Raw genomic sequence first — 18,475 nt, forward strand, 5'->3', positions numbered from 1 at the left:
TCACAGCAAATTGTGGGTGAGCCATCCCTGCTAATGGTAATGGCTAGCATTTCATCTGCATATGTTTCGCTGTTATGTTGATTGATGACTCATCCTTGGGAGTTTGGGTTTCTCTCAAAAGCTGTCAGTATATTGAGGATGCAACTTGCATATCTGAATCTCTCTGGGACCAAAGAGAGACTATACTATGTTAACAAGTAATAACAAAGACTGGGGCTGCATTGCTAGCTGTTTAAGAGCAATGTGTTGATTTGTATTTGCAATGTTTTGTAAGAAGTTTGAAGATAGTTTGCAGTAAAACATTGGAATTCTCTTCTTGCTGTGGAAAGCTTATTGATTCATACTCTGCACAAGGTATCAGGTATCAGGGAATTCCACTCACATAACTCTGACAGGCCATTCTTCTTCACCTCCTCCTGGGCCCCACAACTCTGAGTGGGTGTTAAGGTTGGTCTCTGAAGTCCCCTTTAGCATGACAGTGAGTCTCACAGCCCGGAAGGAGACTCTTCACCCTTAAAGATACCTAAAGGTACTCACCATATGTTTCCTACCAGATAATTTCCCACAACTACCTGCAAACATAGACAAACAACCTATTTAACAGCTGCTACTCACGAATCCCCTTGACGGGGTGAGCTCCCGTTGCTTGGTCCCTGCTCCTGCCAACCTAGCAGTTCGAAAGCACATCAAAGTGCAAGTAGATAAATAGGTACCGCTCCGGCGGGAAGGTAAATGGCATTTCCGTGCGCTGCTCTGGTTCGGCAGCTTAGTCATATTGGCCACATGACCCAGAAGCTGGACGCTGGCTCCCTCGGCCAATAAAGCGAGATGAGCGCGCAACTCCAGAGTCGGTCACGACTGGACCTAATGGTCAGGGGTCCCTTTACCTTTACCCTTTTACTCACTAAGTATACCCACTATGAAATCAATATGCAGTAGGGGTGTTTGTATATGAACAGCCTGCAAGGCCAATCCTACTCAACATTCAGTGGGGACCAGCCGTGCCTGTACTGAATGAAGGATAGGAGTGTAGGTGCCAGAAAACGGAAATGGATGAAGGAGAGGAGAGGCATAAATAGCCCAGAGTGAGCCCTGTTATACCGACGTTGGTGCAGGCTGTTTGCCACCACAATCGCTTTGGGCAAGGTGGCAATAGGAAAGTTGTGCAAAATTGTTTTTGCCTTAGGTGTGATCTCAAGGTCAGAGTGATATTTGGGGATTTCTTTGCAAAGGCAAGGATAGGATACATCACAACCAAGAGAGAAGTGTGATAAATGTTGGCAAATACATAGAACAGCATGACAGAGCATTCTCTTTTCAAACCGAACAACAGCGTGACACGTTTCCGATTGGAAATCTCTTAGGTCTCCCAGACAGCACTATAGAAATTTCCCTGCATTTCCTGGCATTTCTCCTTGTCAGAATTATTTGCTGGACAAAGCATTCCCACCAGGCAGCTACTCCTTAAATCAATCACTTCGCTGCAATAGAAATAGCCTGCTCTTAATTCTCTTCAGCAAAAACATTCAGTTTAATCATAATATAAAGCAAACATAGAGGAATTTGTTACGAGGAAAGCACAATATACTTAACTGATAAATGTGAACCTTGAAAACATGCTTTCTTTCTTTGTGGTCAATTATAGACCACATAACCTTTTATCTCTCTCTAAACACTCATGAAAGCATCTTAACAGTATAGATAACAATAAATTATTTTTAAAAATTCAAAACTCTGGTATTTTAAATTTTGCAATGGGCACTTTTGGATTTTAATGTTTTTATTACTGTAAGTATCTCTGGGTGCTATCCAATGTTAGATGCAGAGTAGAAACATGGAAATAACAGACTTAAGTAATGATTTATTAAGTATGACGGGAAGTCAGATACCTTCCTATATATCCTTGTTTAAAATGAAAACTGAATATGCTATCTTAAAACTGAATCATGACCACATATCAAACCCATCAGCCTTGTTTAGTCCTTAACCAGATCTAAGCTGTATGTCCAGATTTGGATTTAAAGCTAAGCTATGCTTAACTAGGTTTTATAAGCCATCAGAAACCTTGGTTAATTAGTGTGTTTTAACTTGAGATTATAAACCAGCTACAGTGGCAGTTTCAAGTGATCAACTTTAACTATGGTTTAGTGTTATACACTAACCAGAGCATCAGTTTAAATGCTAGTTTTCTATGTAAATCTAATAGCTAAACATACAGTAATCTAATTTCTAAGCATAAACATTCTAAATTATGATAACATCAAAAAAACCCTCCACATCTGTAGAAAAGTAAGTCCCATTGAGTTCAGTGGGGCTTACTCACAGGAAAATATTTATGGGATGGCAACCCATAATGACATTATTTAATGGGCTGTATTGCACTAAATTATATGCAGAACAGATCCACTGAAATCAATAGATTGAAGTTGGTCCATTGATTTCAAAGCTTTGAGTCTGACTTGTTTGGATACAAACCAAGATCTTTTAGCATGATTTTGATGGCAGAATATTATTCTGAAAGTCTGTTTTAACACTACTTGTAATGGTTGGTGATAGTTTCCTCCCCCCAAAGCCCTTATAAGGTTGTTTAGCTTTCTTTTTACTTTACTATGATTGTTCTATTTTATTCTTGTGGTGCCAGTTTTTATACTGGATCTCTTTATACTATATGTTATATTTTACTTATAATTGTTGTATGTCCCTTATAGAACATATGTAGTGACTGAAAAATGCTGCCTCTACCACCACCGCTAATGATAACAATAATATTAGAGGGGTAAATAACCAATCTCTGCAGGAAGGTGTATTTTTAATCAGATTGTTAACCTTTTTATGCTGAAAAAACGTTTCCTGGGAAGAATAAAATTTCACATTTGGGAGCTGATCAGCAAAAGGTTAATCACATTAATCTACAGTTTACTTTATTGAATTTGACAAGTCTTAAATGCTGTATCAGCAAGTATATGTGATTGACCACGGTGACTGGCAGGATATTCAACTTGGAGGTATTGCAGCAAAAAGGTCACTGCCCCTGGCAATTAGTTTTGCCTCTGAGTCACGAACTTTCCATTGTCTGTCCCCATACAGTTGGCCAAGATATTGTAGACTGGAAAGAAATCTGCTTCTACCTTTTCAAAGAATCAGAAATTTGAGGATTGTAGAGGGGATCGTTTTTCTTTTTGACTGCACGATAGAGAACATTCTCCCATCACTTCCACCAAAGCTAAATGCCAGTTTACAGGGTTGTGTTTCTGCTGAGACCCACATCCCAGGACTTCTCCTCCTCCTCCTTCCCACCTCTGCTTGCAATGACCTATAATAAGGTTACCAGATGTCCCCGTTTCCCGGGGACAGTCCCTGGATCTACACATCAGTCCCCATACAAAATCCATTGAAGTTGAAAAGTGTCCCTGGATTCATTGAACAAAATCTAGTAACCTTAACCTATAACTATCACTGAAACTACCAAAAGTAATAGTAGCATAACTGCCATTTTGAATAACAGAACCTATCCCTCTACTGACCCACCTAGAATACATTAGATATCCTATCTGTTTGTATCTCTGGTCCTATTAAGACATACAAAGGATAATAGCAGAATACAGATGGCACACATAATCTTCCAGCTACTAAACTAGTCCACCCAAGGACAAAATAGATGAAAATTAAAAGGCTGTTGGCTACCAGGATTAGTAGCAAGACAGAGTAAGGAAGAAGAAAAGGCAGAGGATGGAAGTGTGAAATATGAACATGAAATGTCCCACACTGACATTTAATGAAGACAAGTGGTTATACATCATACAAGTGAAGTGAAACACAGGTCTGATAAAATAGCAAGATTCTAGACACAGCTTCATTGTCATGTTCTTCTAAATAAGTGTAGTGTTTTGGTTAGTTTCCCATAGTACGAGGGGGGGGGAAATCATCTACATATTTGGAAAATAAGCACAAGCCAATAAAATAATGTATTAGATCAGCTTCTGCAATTAGTCAGCTATGCTTGTTAATTTATTGCTCCACATAGCTAGATAGTGAGATGTTGCAAATCACATAGATTTTTTAAAAATAATATTTTCCTGTTAAACTGCAGTAGCTCAGTTCAGAGTGAGTAGCAAACAGACCTGGGAAAGTGATTATGAGCTAGTTTTCAATCAGCAGGTGAGAATAATAGTCTTAAGATGCAAGTTTCAATATTGACTTCACTGTTTCTCAGCTTCACAGACAGATTTTTCATGAAATGAAGTTGTGTGTTTTTCTTTTCATATGGAATACGAGACACACAGCTGTGGTTTTCACAGAGTAGACCTTCTATGGAGTAGACCTCCTATGGTGAATCAGGCTATGCTGAACCAAATGGTTCAATGCTCATGACTGAAACATTACCATGATTTCAAAAGAGGAATTGACGTCCGGGTGGATTGTTTGAAAGGCGGACACTTTCATGAGGCCAGCTGAGACAATTGGCATATCACCCAGAATGCTTTGCTCTGAGGAAAGATCCCGTTTCTAATTTCCTCTGAGTGAGGCAGGGAAGCAGAGGTGCTAACATAGCAGCAAATAATTTTTTTTTAAAAAAAGTGTAAGACATTAATGACAGGCATCACTTGTCTCAGATGACACTATCTCTTACAATAGCCTTGCACGCATTGACTAATCTATGGCTTCCTAATGATAATTTCATAATTTTAAAAAAGGATGGTGATTAAAGAAAATATTCCTTGTGCTTGAATAAACACAAATAGCCACCCAACCAAATTCTTTGGTTATTTCCTAATAGTAATAACACGCAATATCAGTATTTTAATAATATAGGATTGTCACAGAAATCTCTCTTTAAGAAGGAGGGCATTCACACTGCACTTTGTGGCACTGTCACCCTGAATAAAACTGAGATTTCTGAGGTGCATTGTAAAACAGATGTGGGGAACCTTTGTCCCTCCAGATGCTGTTGATCAGCTTCAGGCAGCATGGCCAATGCCTAGGGATTTGGGGAGTTGTATTACAGCAAGGTCTGAAAAAACAAACATTCTTCATACTTGCTCAAAAATGTACTGCGCTTTTGACAAATCTGCTTATGAATAAAACTTACACGAAAGGGCCTAATGTATTTTTATAACTGGGAGTTATAAAAGATATAGGACATTCTTCCTCATGGCAAGGTTCTGATGACCAGTTAAATCTCTTTGAAAGCTATACATTCCTTGGTTTATTTTAACATTTTCTATCTGAGTTTGAATCAAATCTGAGAAAGATCATTGGCTAAAAGTAATTGGAGCCCAATCTTATACAGTGTTTTTTTTTTTAATTCAAAAGCAAGTATATACACAGGATTACCAAATTTAGCAGAATGAAAACAGAGCCGTGACTTTATTCCAGAAAAGTGTTTAGCTCACTATAACCCCCTTCTATCTGACATTAAGAAAGAAATTTCTTTTCTGGCTGAAACCCCAACATTTGAGTAGATTAAGCATCCTTAAATTGATAACATTGATTAATGAAGAAATGGACAGTGTGCAATAAGGTATACTGACTTCAGCAGAAAGTAAAATGCAGCCACTTTCTATTGAAATCATGATGAAGGTTGAAGGCCTGGTCAACGAAACCTGAAGGACATCAAGATGGAAATCTGTAATGATAATGTAAGACCACAGGCTATAATTATATTAAAGAAAATTATTGCAAAGCAACCTTCCACTTACTGAGCTATTAGGGAGCTTGGATGTATCTGAATACCTCTTTGACATTGGTGATGATACTAGATAAACAAGACATAAGGTAGAATATGCACTTATAACAGCTGAAGTAAACAGATTCATAGCTCACTTTTCCACCACAGTTTCACAGAGTCTTATCACAGCTAGAAGATGCAGTGACAAGAGAAAAATGTTTTATATTCCCACAATTAAAATTAAACTATAATGCTCTTGGGAAACAGGTATACCACATACCAAGCTGTTGATGCTGAAATCGTTGAGGGAAAGTCCTTTTGGTGGTACCCCAACCAGTTTGTCATCCGCTCTGCATTGAGATAGGAAAGGTAATGGGGCCAGTAAGGAAACAAAGGGTGTGAAATCTATTCCAGACAGCAGGTAGGTGGGGCCCCCTCCCTCAACTCACTGGTAGTTAGAAAGACAAAGGCCAGAGTTGGGAGTGGAGTTATGTGAGCTAGAAGCTAGAAGATTGAAGCAGCAGGCTGGGAAGCCAGAGACAAAGTGATGCTTATCCAAGGCCGTGGCTATGGGAGAAGCAAGACTCTCTTGGGGTGTTAATGCTGTGAACCCGTCCATCATAGGCTCAGGCTGCATATATGTGTAAATTATCCATATATCAGAAAGACACTACAGTCTGCACTTTACTTCATTCCAAAAGGAAACGCTGGATAAGCACCTGGAACCCCTGGAAGGTTAAACCACTCAGAGTGTGTGCAACAGTACTATAACCAAAGAGTCTCATTTTGGTATTGTATTGCAGATGGATTTTCTCTTTTCTTTGACTGAATTATATTTGAAACTTTCAGCCCAAACACTATCACTCTCTAACCTTCATTTTCTTGCTTACACTTCATTTTATTTTTTTTAGAGCAGGTCATAAACAAGCTTCACTGAAATACTCCTTTAAGCTGTTTAATTGCGATTTTGTATGGGTCATTGTGTTTCTAAATCAGCCATGAGTAGAGGTGGGTTAAAAAAAACACACCACTATTGAAAAGAATCTAGTTTTCTCCCCTAATTTAATCAGTGAAAGATCTCAACAGAGAAAGTGGAGGTGTATGTCTCTGAGGAGAAATGACAGACATAAAAATACTTTACTTGGCACAAACATCTCCTACAACTGAGAACACAAGGGACTTGACTTTTGGATCCATTCCCAGTTCATGAAGAAAGGTGACTCTCATTCTAACAGAAATAAGACCTTGAGGTAGACCGATCTAGAATTCAAATAGAACTCTGATGCAGAGTGTGTGTATAACTGTGTTCTTATACAAAAAAAACCAAACAGTCCCTTGGTACTCTTTAACACATCAAATCTATCAGCAACAATAGATATATTTTAAAGTCTTTAGGTGGAATAAGTGAAGCTTACCCTTTAGAAATAATTGAGTGACAAATGCTTTCAGAATAGGGTTTACTTGTAACTTTGAATCTCCCTATCCACACCTCATTGAACTAAACCAATCTTCCTGTCACACAGAGCAATTCTAAGGTGGGGTTGATGGAAGATACTGTGGCAGACAACTTGAACTTGCTAAGTCCTGGCAGTAAACAATGTCCATGGTTAAAGGGTGTGGGGAGTAGATTTCCTATTTTTCACCTTTATTTTTAAGCATCCGTCCCACTGGAACTAATAAGTGGGGGAAATACAGTTGGTATCCCCACCCTCTTTGCCTTTATGAAGGCATGTTGCAGCGATGAGGGGAAATTGGACATGGTATTTTCAAAGCCTACCCAACATCCTATGGCACACTCAGTCTCACCAAGACATGGTGTCACCCAAGGCAAGGTGTGCCACTGCTGGTCTTTCTCTCTCCCCTCCCCCCCCTTCTTACTTTTCAGGTTCTGCCAGTGCTAATGCATTGACGGAATCCCACCTCCTTCTACATGCCTTGCACTGAGGAAGGAATGTGAATCCTTCCTAAGAGTGTTATAGTCTGGAAGAGGTGACCCAAAATAATGCCTACACCACCATTACTTTAAACTGTTCTAAAAAGAATACCCAGCTACCCTGGAAAAGTGGTGGCAACTTAGGCATTCTTCTGGGCCACTTGCCTCAGAATGCATCACTCTAGGTAAGGACCCTGTTCCCTTCCTCAGAGGGAGACAGAGGAGGGGGCAGAGAGGGAGATGTGCTGCCACAAAGTTAGTGGTTTCAAAACATTAAAAGAACAAGGGGGAAGAGCAGTGGCAGTGAGTAACGGAAGTGAGTGGGAGCCTGGGGCAATAATATTGCAACACTTCCCCCTGCTGCTCAAAGCAAATGTCTCATTTGCCTAATGGGCGGGCCAGCACTGCAAGGTGTACCTTCAGCTGTACAGTGAAGGCAAAAGAATTCCCCACTAATAATAAAGAAGATCCTCAGTACTGGGCCTTCCTCTCCACCATGAACCTCCCTTTCTGCTGGCAGAGGAGAAAATCTAAATCATACAACAATCCCTCAGCTGTAAATTACTAGTAAATGAGGATTGTTCCCATGGAACCAACTATGTAGGCAATGCAGATATGTTAAAAAAAGGTAAAGGTAAAGTACTTCTGGACGGTTAAGTTCAGTCAAAGGCGATTATGGGGTGCGGCGCCCATCTTGCTTCAGGCTGATGGAGCCGGTGTTTGTCTGCAAACAGCTTTCCAGGTCATGTGGCCAGCACGACTAAGCTGCTTCTGGCGCAATGGGACACCATGACGAGTGTCAGAGCACACAGAAACACTGTTTACCTTCCCACCGCAGCGGTACCTATTTATCTACTCACACTGGTGTGCTTTCAAACTGCTAGGTTGGCAGAAGCTAGGACAGAGCAACAGGAGCTCACCCCATTCAGGGATTTGAGCTGCTGACCTTCCAATCAGCAAGCCCAAGAGGCTGAGTGGTTTAGACCACAGTGCCACCCACTCCTCCCTGCAGATGTGTATATACATCTGAAACATAAATCACCAGGCGTTGGTCAATTATGGACACATTAGCTGGTGTGGATGGGTTGTAGTATATTGGAGGCCCGATCTTTTTAATTTCCAATTTTTCTTCATAGGGGCGTCACTGCAACGCCTTGATCATTTAGGTTTCCCTTTTCTGAACTTTTTCCAGCTCTACAATCTCCTGTTTGAAGTGAGGGGACCAGAACTGTGTACAGTTTTTCAAGTGTGGTCATGCCATAGATTTGCCTAATGTCATTATGATACTGGCAGTTTTATTTTAAATTTGTTCCTAATGATCCCTAGCACTGAATTGGCTTTTTAAATTGGCTTTTTTTGTGCTGCCACACAATTGTAGCCGCTGATGCTTTTTTATTGCTAGTGTGGAGTGAAATGTTACGCTGTTATTGTAATTTGTACTTTTACATTTTGAATTGCTTTATTTTTGAATGTTTATTTTATTTGTGAATCACTGTGGAGCTTTGCCTTTATGAAGGCTCTTGCATAAATAGAAAGTGTAGATATACTGATGCTCATTGTCATTATTAAGACATGTATTTGATTTTGCAAAACTATTGCTCCTAGTTATATTACCCAGCATCTTTCACATCCCGACCACTGTGGTAATACCGCCTGAGGTATAAAACAGAAAAGGGTGTGTGCAGTACACTAAACACCTGCTTTTAAAATTATCAGTGCAGATTAATATTGTGATTTCTGCATCACACTCATTCTTTTTTGTTTGTTTGGTTCTAGTTACATATAGGCACAACTGGCTTTCAAATGGCTGAATCCAATTTTATAATGTATAAATATATTAGTCAAATTAAACTTTCTTTTGTTCAGTAAATTCTTAGAAATGTGCCCAGTTATTCACATGATACTTTGGAATGCTGGCAGTTAAAAGGGTGGCACCACTTAAAAAACAATATTCCATGAGTGATACTTAATGAGGAATATCCCGTGTAGCTATATCCATCCTGCTCTATTTCTTCCTCCTCTTCTCACTGTGTCGATCTGTCTTGGAAATAGGGATTTGAAGAAAAGAAAAGAAGTAAAGAGCCACAGATTCTTTTTGTTTTGTTTTATCATCAGCTCCAAAGAGCAGGTGTTTGGCAGGCATCCTGATTTTTGCATATCTGTTGATTTCCATGTTTTGTAATTTTTAAAACAACACAATCCATTACTGTGTGGATTTTTGAGGTTGTACTTCTCACCCAAAAAAGTAAAATAAAAATGCAAGCACAACCTACTGAAGGGCTCATTATGTCGCATGATTGAGCTATATTCTGTTACATTTTGTTTTGAGTCCATTAGTGCAGTATGATATGACAGATATGGCAATAAATAACTCCATTTTAAGACAAATATGTTCCAGTGTTCCAAATTATCAGCGGCTAAGGATCAGGGAAAAACAGTTTGCATCATGTAGCTAGAAAAACCTGGCTTTGGCATTTTTTAACGTTGACCGCCAGCTGGATCCTGGATAGATGTGAACAGTTGATTGGGTTCATGGGCTTCTTGGCTTATTCTGCTACTACCCACTCCTATGCAATACAATGACTAAACATTTGAATATTCATTCAGCGCCTTATTATGCAGCCTAGTTTTCATCTTAGGGAAGTTCACTTTTATCACTTACTTAAAGATATAGTACTGAGCTTATATCCACAAATAACTCCAAATGCTGGTGTGTGTGTGTGTGTGTGTGTGTGTGTGTGTGTGTGTTTTATATTGTAAACAGTTCTGTGATCTTCAGATGAAGATTTTTGGCTCACACTCATTTATTAAATAGTAAATAATAAGATAAATGTTGCTACGCAATACCTGCTGGAGTGCATGGTCTGGGCAATCAACCTTACTCTTGCTTTGCTTGGTTAGAGGTCTTTCGCAATGGCACTCTGTATGATGTGTTGGGAGAAGTCAACTAGGTGAGACAAACAGACAGCTCAGGTTAATAATAATCATTAACTATTGCTTCCTCTGGGGAAGCAGTCAAGAGAACAGAAAGATATGGCAGGTGGGAAGGGCTTGGGATGAATGGCAGAGGGGCAGTGGCTCAGGGCAACGGAAATGGCTGGGTAGAACTCAGGCAAACTGGTCCTTGCCTTCCCCCCTTCCCCATGAGAGGTCACTCAGCCTAATAGTACAGCCACCAATCTCAGTCAAATTCTACACCAAGGATACAGAAACTTGCCTAATCTCAGCTTGTTCTATCAGTACATTTTCAAAATAATTGCACAGCATGCCTTTTAACTGCTGCCTTGTTAGAGAAGGGCCTGTGTCAAAGGGCCATTTCATTCACTTCCATGAGTTAGTTATGCATTGTATGGATGGAAAAGTGTGTCATTTTATGTAAGGGGCAGATTTAAGGCTAGATCTGAGAGGCATTTAGGCAAAAACTCAAGTTTGTGTGTGTGATTCTCTAACACAACCACACCTTTTGATTTGGAGAGTGGAGGGGAAATTTTTGGAAAATGTACTTATTATTTCCCAAATTATTATATTCTGGCAAAAGTCTGCTGGGAAAATGTCGCTGCATAACGATTCTGAATTGTGACATTGTTTAATTTTCTGCTAGGAAGATCAGGAAAAGACACTTCTGTTTGCTTCAGCAGTAATCACAGTATAAATGCACTGGGGAACTTGTCTGCAAGAGCTTTAAAAATATTTCAGACTCATCAGCAAACAAAAAAGGAAAGTAATAAGAATGCATCTCACTAGGTCAACACTCCTACAGTGAATAGCAGACAAACACCTAGGTTACCTATTGCCCAGATGCCTCTCCAAAAGCAGTTCAAACAATAAAGAATTATAATATTGATTTAAATAAAAAGGGAAGAATTCAACGTCAGACTCTTGCTCCACCAGTCCAAGCATTTCTGCTTCATTGGTCATAGGTTCTCAATGCAGGGTGACAATTTGAAATTGGTTTCATTCATACTGAAGACATTCTTAAACACAGTGTGCATACATTTGTCATTAGCAGTGGGGTTCAAAAAGTACATATGACTCCAATCTCCTTGATATTTACAAACTGTCAAACTACAATAGTTTAGAAGTACATAATGCATTTTTAAACCAGCTCCAAACTAAATAATGGTGTTGGGTCTACACTAGACTCTTCTCAACGATAATTTTAACTTGCTGCAGTTTTATTGCTGGTGTGGATTGAAATGTTTTTATTGTTGTGATTCGTATTTTTTATCTTTTGAATTCTTTATGATTTTAATTTGCAAGCCATTTTGAAAGTATGTTTTGCATTGACAGGCAATAAAAATGTTTCGAGAGATAAGCACCATATTCATGTTCAACATATTTGTGAATTAATGTACTTCATTTTGCAGCTATTTATCCCAGCTATGTTGCATCATGAACTTTGGTGGCAGCAATTCTTTTATTTGGCTTTTATTGACAATTCTTTTATTGGGCTTTTATTGACAGATGGGAAGGCATCAGAGAAGAAGAGGAGGAGTTTGGATTTGATATCCTGCTTTATCACTCTCTCTCTCTCTCTCTCTCTCTCTCTCTCTCTCTCTCTCTGTGTGTGTGTGTGTGTGTAAGTAGCACTGGTATTTAATTACCTGGTTTACTACACAAATCTTTTCCCAGCCTTTAATGTTCACTTGGCTATGTTACGAATTGACTTCTGCTTTCCCCAGAAGTTCTTCCCTGGCTTGGATCTTAAGTGAGATTCATGTGAATGAAGAATCAGAGTTCAGCAAACTTGTTTCAGTTCTTCGGTCATGTCTTCAATGAACATTCTGTCCACTCCATCTCTGTCCAATCTGTGCATTCTGCCCAGCTTCTGCTGTGCTGAAAATAAAAATAAAAATGGTGGCACTTAGCATGCCTCATAGTGCTAGGAAGAGAGCTGCTAGCAGCCAGTCATGAAAGGGTGGCTTCCATGTCTGCTGGAACTTTAATCTAATCAGACTACAATTGCCAGGGGCTAAAGTGATTATGCATATGGCACTACCAGCTTACATGTGCCACCATTACAAGCCAGGAGACAGCTCTCTGAGAGCAGAAAGCTTTCTTTGAATGATTGCTGAGAGTGCTCGTAAATACCAAGCTGATTCGGAAGCATGTCAAAGGGAGCTCATTCATCATTCAAACAAGGCAAACAATTGAGATCGAAATGGATTCCTGTGAAGGTACTATGCTGAAGGTACAGGGTAGAAAGGTCATGTTATCTGTAATGCCACTCAGGAATTTAATTGTGAGGTAGTGAGAAAGGCAGAAAGTAATCTCACAGTCCCAGTTTTCAAAAGGAAAGAACATTCCAGACTGTGAAAATGACAGAGACACTGAGCTTGTAAACCAAGTTATGACGTTGAAAGAAACTCTCTCACAACAGTGACTCGGAGAGGAAATGGGATTTAGTCAGCTATTTGTTTTTGATCCAGAAAGAAATCAAACTGATGTCAATTTTTGTAAAGAGGAAATGTCATAAAATAGAAGGCTGCCATTGGTGTTCTTTATTTATTTGAATTATTTATAACATACTCTTCATTGTTCGCACACTCCCGGAGCTAGGAACAATACGGCAGTTCAATAAAGCAACATTTCATTTAAATACAACTTAATATAAAATCAAATATTTCAACAACAATACTACATCAGTCAAGCAAGAGGCACCACTTTAGCCAAATACTTGGGCCACGTTTTCACCTGGCATTGAAAGTCCATTAGTGTTGGTGCTGATCACACCTGAGAAGGTAGCAGGGGTGCCTATTTGAATAAAATATTGGAGGGGGCAAACAAGCCCCACCCCACATAATTGATTACAGGATGTGGTATGCACAGAGTATTTGAATGGCAATTCCCACCATCTTTGGGGGTGGGGATGACCCCCTCTAATATTTTATTAGGGGCGGCGAAGGGACCTCAACCCCTAGAAGTTGGCTTCTATGGAAGGAAGGGCATTCTGTTATTGACCTTGACAAACCATTTACTATGAAAGCAAGAAATATTTTTACAATGCTTTGGTTTCTTTCTTTTTAAAAAAATCCAAATTAAAACAGATGTTACTGAACTTTTAAGGGATATATGGAACCAATTGATACAGATAGCTCAAGAAATACCTGCACTTTCCAGCTAGGATAGGGATTTGAAGCTCTACTTTGAGACTTCGAGTCCCAATGTATACTTTGAAGGCACACGAGGCAATTGTCTGGCTGAAGCTAAGGAGGTCTGGGTCTGGTGAGTACCTGGATATAGATTGCATGATGGAAGAAATGTGGGGTGTAAATGTAAGAAAATAATTTAATAAATAAAGTCCTGTCCTTGTGTGAGACTAGTAGTGCTACTACCAGAGACAGAGCCTTTTTCCGTGATAGCACTGATATCGTAGAATATCCTCTCTGTGCATATCCCTTCCACTTACTATTTTTAAATGTCATTTAAAAATATATAACAAGAAAGACATAGGAAGGCGCTATGGGTACTTATCTGTTTAGTATGTAATATGGCCACATGATCAGGCATAAATGAATGGTCAATGCTTGTCTTTTCTTTCTCTCTTAAAAATACAAAGTAGAAATAAATGATATATGGAACACACCAAAAGGATAAATCTTTGTGCATGAAATTGGGAATATGAGAGAGAGAGAGAGGCTTAGAAATCAAGAATGACAGAGAAGAGTCTACTTGCAAAGTTGCTGATGCGTGATCATTATAGTGCATTACATATAATGTCACTTCTGATTCTCTGAAAGGCTTTTTAACATGCTATGCTTGACAAAAACTCAAACTCTATCTTTGCCAAACTTCTGGCTAGATAAAGATTAAAGTAGTTTCCTACAAAAGACACCTTGAGACAAAGTATAGAGTATTTTACATATGTATTCCTTTAAATGCACACATTTAAAAATATTTCTCAAAGATGTATAGTTTTGAATGAAAATGTGAAAATGTAAAGAATGTTTTGTATCAACCCAAAGGTATTGATTCATGTCATGACTCAATCAAGCAGGACTCAGGATGCTGACAGAAAGATGCAGTGCTAGTAATAGTGGCACTGGACTCCAGCCCTGATAGTGTGCCTTAACCTGGCAGTCAGACTCTCTTAGAACACAATACCTCTGACTCAGGATTTCCAGGAATAGCTGGACTCCACAGAGAACCAGAAGCTTCCCTGCTAGAACCTCAGGTTCCACAGTTTCTGCTCTCCAGAATGGGAGCAGATGGAAAAATTATCTGTGTAAGGCAATCCACTTTTTTGTCTCTGTCTCTCCCACTTGTGAAGTCAGGAAGTATCAGATGCAGTTTGTGCTGGACCTCCATTAGAACAACTGATCACATCCCAATGATCTGTCCAGGGTGCTGAAAACTCAGGTTCTGATAGTCTTGCTTAAGGGCTAGATTCTATACCTTTCTCTGCATTTGTACTCCGGCAGCTTTTTGGATTCTGGCAGTTTCTTCTCAGTCTGTTTAGGAGTACTTACTGTACCATCTTGAAGGGACGCAGGTGGTGCTGTGGGTTAAACCACAGAGCCTAAGGCTTGCCGATCAGAAGGTGGGCAGTTCGAATCCCCGCAACGGGGTGAGCTCCTGTTGCTCGGTCCCTGCTCCTGCCAACCTAGCAGTTCGAAAGCATGTCAAAGTGCAAGTAGATAAATAGGTACCACTCCAGCAGGAAGGTAAATGGTGTTTCTGTGTGCTGCTTTGGTTTTCCAGAAGCGGCTTAGTCATGCTGGCCACATGACCCGGAAGCTGTACGCCGGCTCCCTCGGCCAATAAAGCGAGATGAGCGCCGCAACCCCAGAGTCGTCAGTGACTGGACCTAACGGTCAGGGGTCCCTTTACCTTTACTGTACCATCTGCCTAACATGGCTTTTGCTTCTGCATGATACAATTTGAATTAGCGACAGATAATGCTAAGAACACATTAAGATCCTGCTGGATCAAGCCAGTGGCCCATCTAGTCCAACATCCTAGACTCTCAGTGACCATCCTAATGTCTGTGGGAAAACTGGAAACAGGACCCAAGCACAAGAGCACTCTCCCCCTCCTGTGATTTCCAGCAACTGGTAGTCAGAAGCTTTATTGCCTCCAACTGTGGAGGTAGAACATAGCCTTATACTCCATGAATTTCTCTAATCCTCTTTGAAAGCCATCCTAGTTGGTGAGCATCATTGCCTTCTTTGGGAGTGAGCTCCATGGTTTATGTACTGTGTGAAGAAGTACTTTTATTTTATCTGTCCCAAATCTTCCAATGTGAAGGCAGATGCAAAGAATTTATTCAGCTTCTCTGCAATCTCCTTATAGGCTAATCAACTGAATCAGGCCATTTAGAATAAGCTTATGTGAACACTCAGAAAAGGCCAGTGGTTCAGTGAAGGTGAGATTAGTCATAGCTACTTGCTGTGGCTGAAGTGATCAAATCCAGTAATATGATAAAAGTTTTGTGTGTTGGGGGGGTCTTCCTAATCTTTCTCCTATGTCATTCTCAAGAGGACAAAAATGGGCAAGCTTATATTTTTACATTGCACTGTGGTTGATGGGTACACTTAGGATGTGTATAGTACCTAGTGTGTATGCCTGGCACATGGAACAGACTCTAGCAAAGGTTCATCATCCTAATATCAACAGGACTTATATCAATTATGATTAAATTCCATTTCACGCCTTACAATGGGAATTAGTTATAACCATAATGCTTCAGTCAGAACATAACCAGACATTGACAGGCTTCACATGGTGGATGTCTTCTCCACTACATACTGAAACAAATTTGTTCTATCAGCACTTCATGAAGAGACCCATATGCACAAAAGTCTGATTTGCATGAGCATACCTCATCTTTACGAAAGTAAAAGTAAACATGTTTATGGACCTCCACATTAGGCATTTACACTAGGGGTGGTGGTGCAGCAGTTAGTTCACCCTCATGCAAAGGCTGTTGCCAGCTGGCTAGTCTAAACTGGGCTTATTTTTGCTGGGTTGTGCCCCAGCTTTCTGTAAATGTCACTATGTATTTCTACTGCTGTGGATTTCTACCAATGTTGCTGTGATCTCGGAGTAAAATTGCAAAAATTCTGCATATTTTTAAAATAAAATTCACACATTTGAAATTATGCTGAGGCTACAGTGCTATACGGAGTCATAGGCTGCAAATGACGTCTGTTTCTATTTTCCAAATATGATCTCCATTTCAAATGGAAGCTGACATATTGTTGAGAAATTGAAATTTACATAACAATTGCTTTTGGAAATTACTGGCACTGTTTTTAGGTTCAAGGATAGCTGAACAGACCGGCTTTTTTAGACTCAAGCTATTGTAAGAAAAATCTGAAGGGATTCAGTCCTTCTGTTTCCCCCTTAAATAAAAATCCATCTGGCTGTCTAATATTTTACTGCATCTTTCAGTACCCTGTCATTACCTTTTAAAATAAAATTTACATTCTGCCCAGCAAACTCTTAATTGCTGTCCTATCCCAAAAGCAGCTTTAAAGTGGAAGTTGGAAATCTGCAGGGAGAGTAAACAATAGCTACTTCATCATCATTATTCTATTTCTTCATCATTAATCTATTGAGAAGAATGTGACATGCTCTGAAGTGGGAAGTGGAAGCATCTGTGTAAAGAAAATAGAAGAGGATGAAAATTCTATCATCTGCTTTTCATTTTTTAAATTGACTTCATTAGGCCCACCCACCTGTTTTTCTTAATACCTCCATTAACATATTCTATCTAGCCTGTCCAGTAGCGCCACACAACAATATGGTCTGGTTTTCACTGGAAGGAATATTTTAAATGTTCCTCACTTTCTTTCTAAAGGGAAGTGTCATCATTCTAATTCCAAATTCAGGTGGTCGTGTGCATGTTCTCACTTTTGTCATCTAATACAGTCAGTCCCAAGTTGGTCAATTTGAATGCAAACCTGAAGGACCCCCAAATAAGGTAGGGGATTATGCAAGCTTGAAGGACTTTCAAGATATGTAGGAGTACATTCCTATATGAATTAAAGGAAGAAGAAATTGGGTCTGGTTTTTAGCACCAAACCTGAGCTTTTTAGTACAATATAGCACTAAAGAGGAAAAAGAGGAAAAAGATTTCAAGAGCATGGAAAAGAAAAATATGTGTTTCTTTCCCTTATCCTCTCCTGAAACTTCTACCTCCTTTAAGCGCCAGTAATATAATGGTCTTTTTTCAGGCTGGTAGAACCCTTAACAGAAGTACTGCTCTTTGAGGCTAGGGTATACCATAACATTTTATTACAGGCTCTCAACTTGTTTCTACTATTGTTGTGCTAAATGCTCCTATTGTCCTCCAAATGTGTGTGTGAGAGAGAGAGGGGGGGGGGAGAGAGAATGTGTGTTTTATATTGAAAGTGGTTTTGACCCAGAAAAGGCCCTCTAACTACCATACGAAGAACATAAAAATATAAGGTGCTATTAAACATATTAGGTAACAAATGGGCAATATAACTTAACTAACATGTAAAGAATGCTATTCACCATATATATCAAAATGTCAATAAGGAGCCAGACTGGCCTCCCAAGGAATTAATTCTTCAGTCTGGCACTACTGCTAAGGAGGCCCTGATTTACATTCCCATCACATACTCCAGGCATGTCCTACCGATAGATCACTGGATGTCTGTGGTAGATCACTGGCTCCCCTCAGAGAAGTTCAACAAGTCTGGCTCCCCTAAAAAAAAAGCTCAACATATTTGCCCTGCACCCCTAAAAAACGAGGCTTTCCTCATCCCTAAAAGAAGCTCAACAACTGATTTCTTCCCTGTAATAATTTTTTTATTGTTAATATTTTGCTGAACCTGAGAATATTATAATAGAGAAACCTCACATTTTGGAAGTTCCAAACATGACCTAGTATTCACTCTTACACA

This window comes from Podarcis filfolensis, assembly GCF_964270895.1.
Source record: "Podarcis filfolensis genome assembly, chromosome: 4".
NCBI classification, from domain to species: domain Eukaryota; kingdom Metazoa; phylum Chordata; class Lepidosauria; order Squamata; family Lacertidae; genus Podarcis; species Podarcis filfolensis.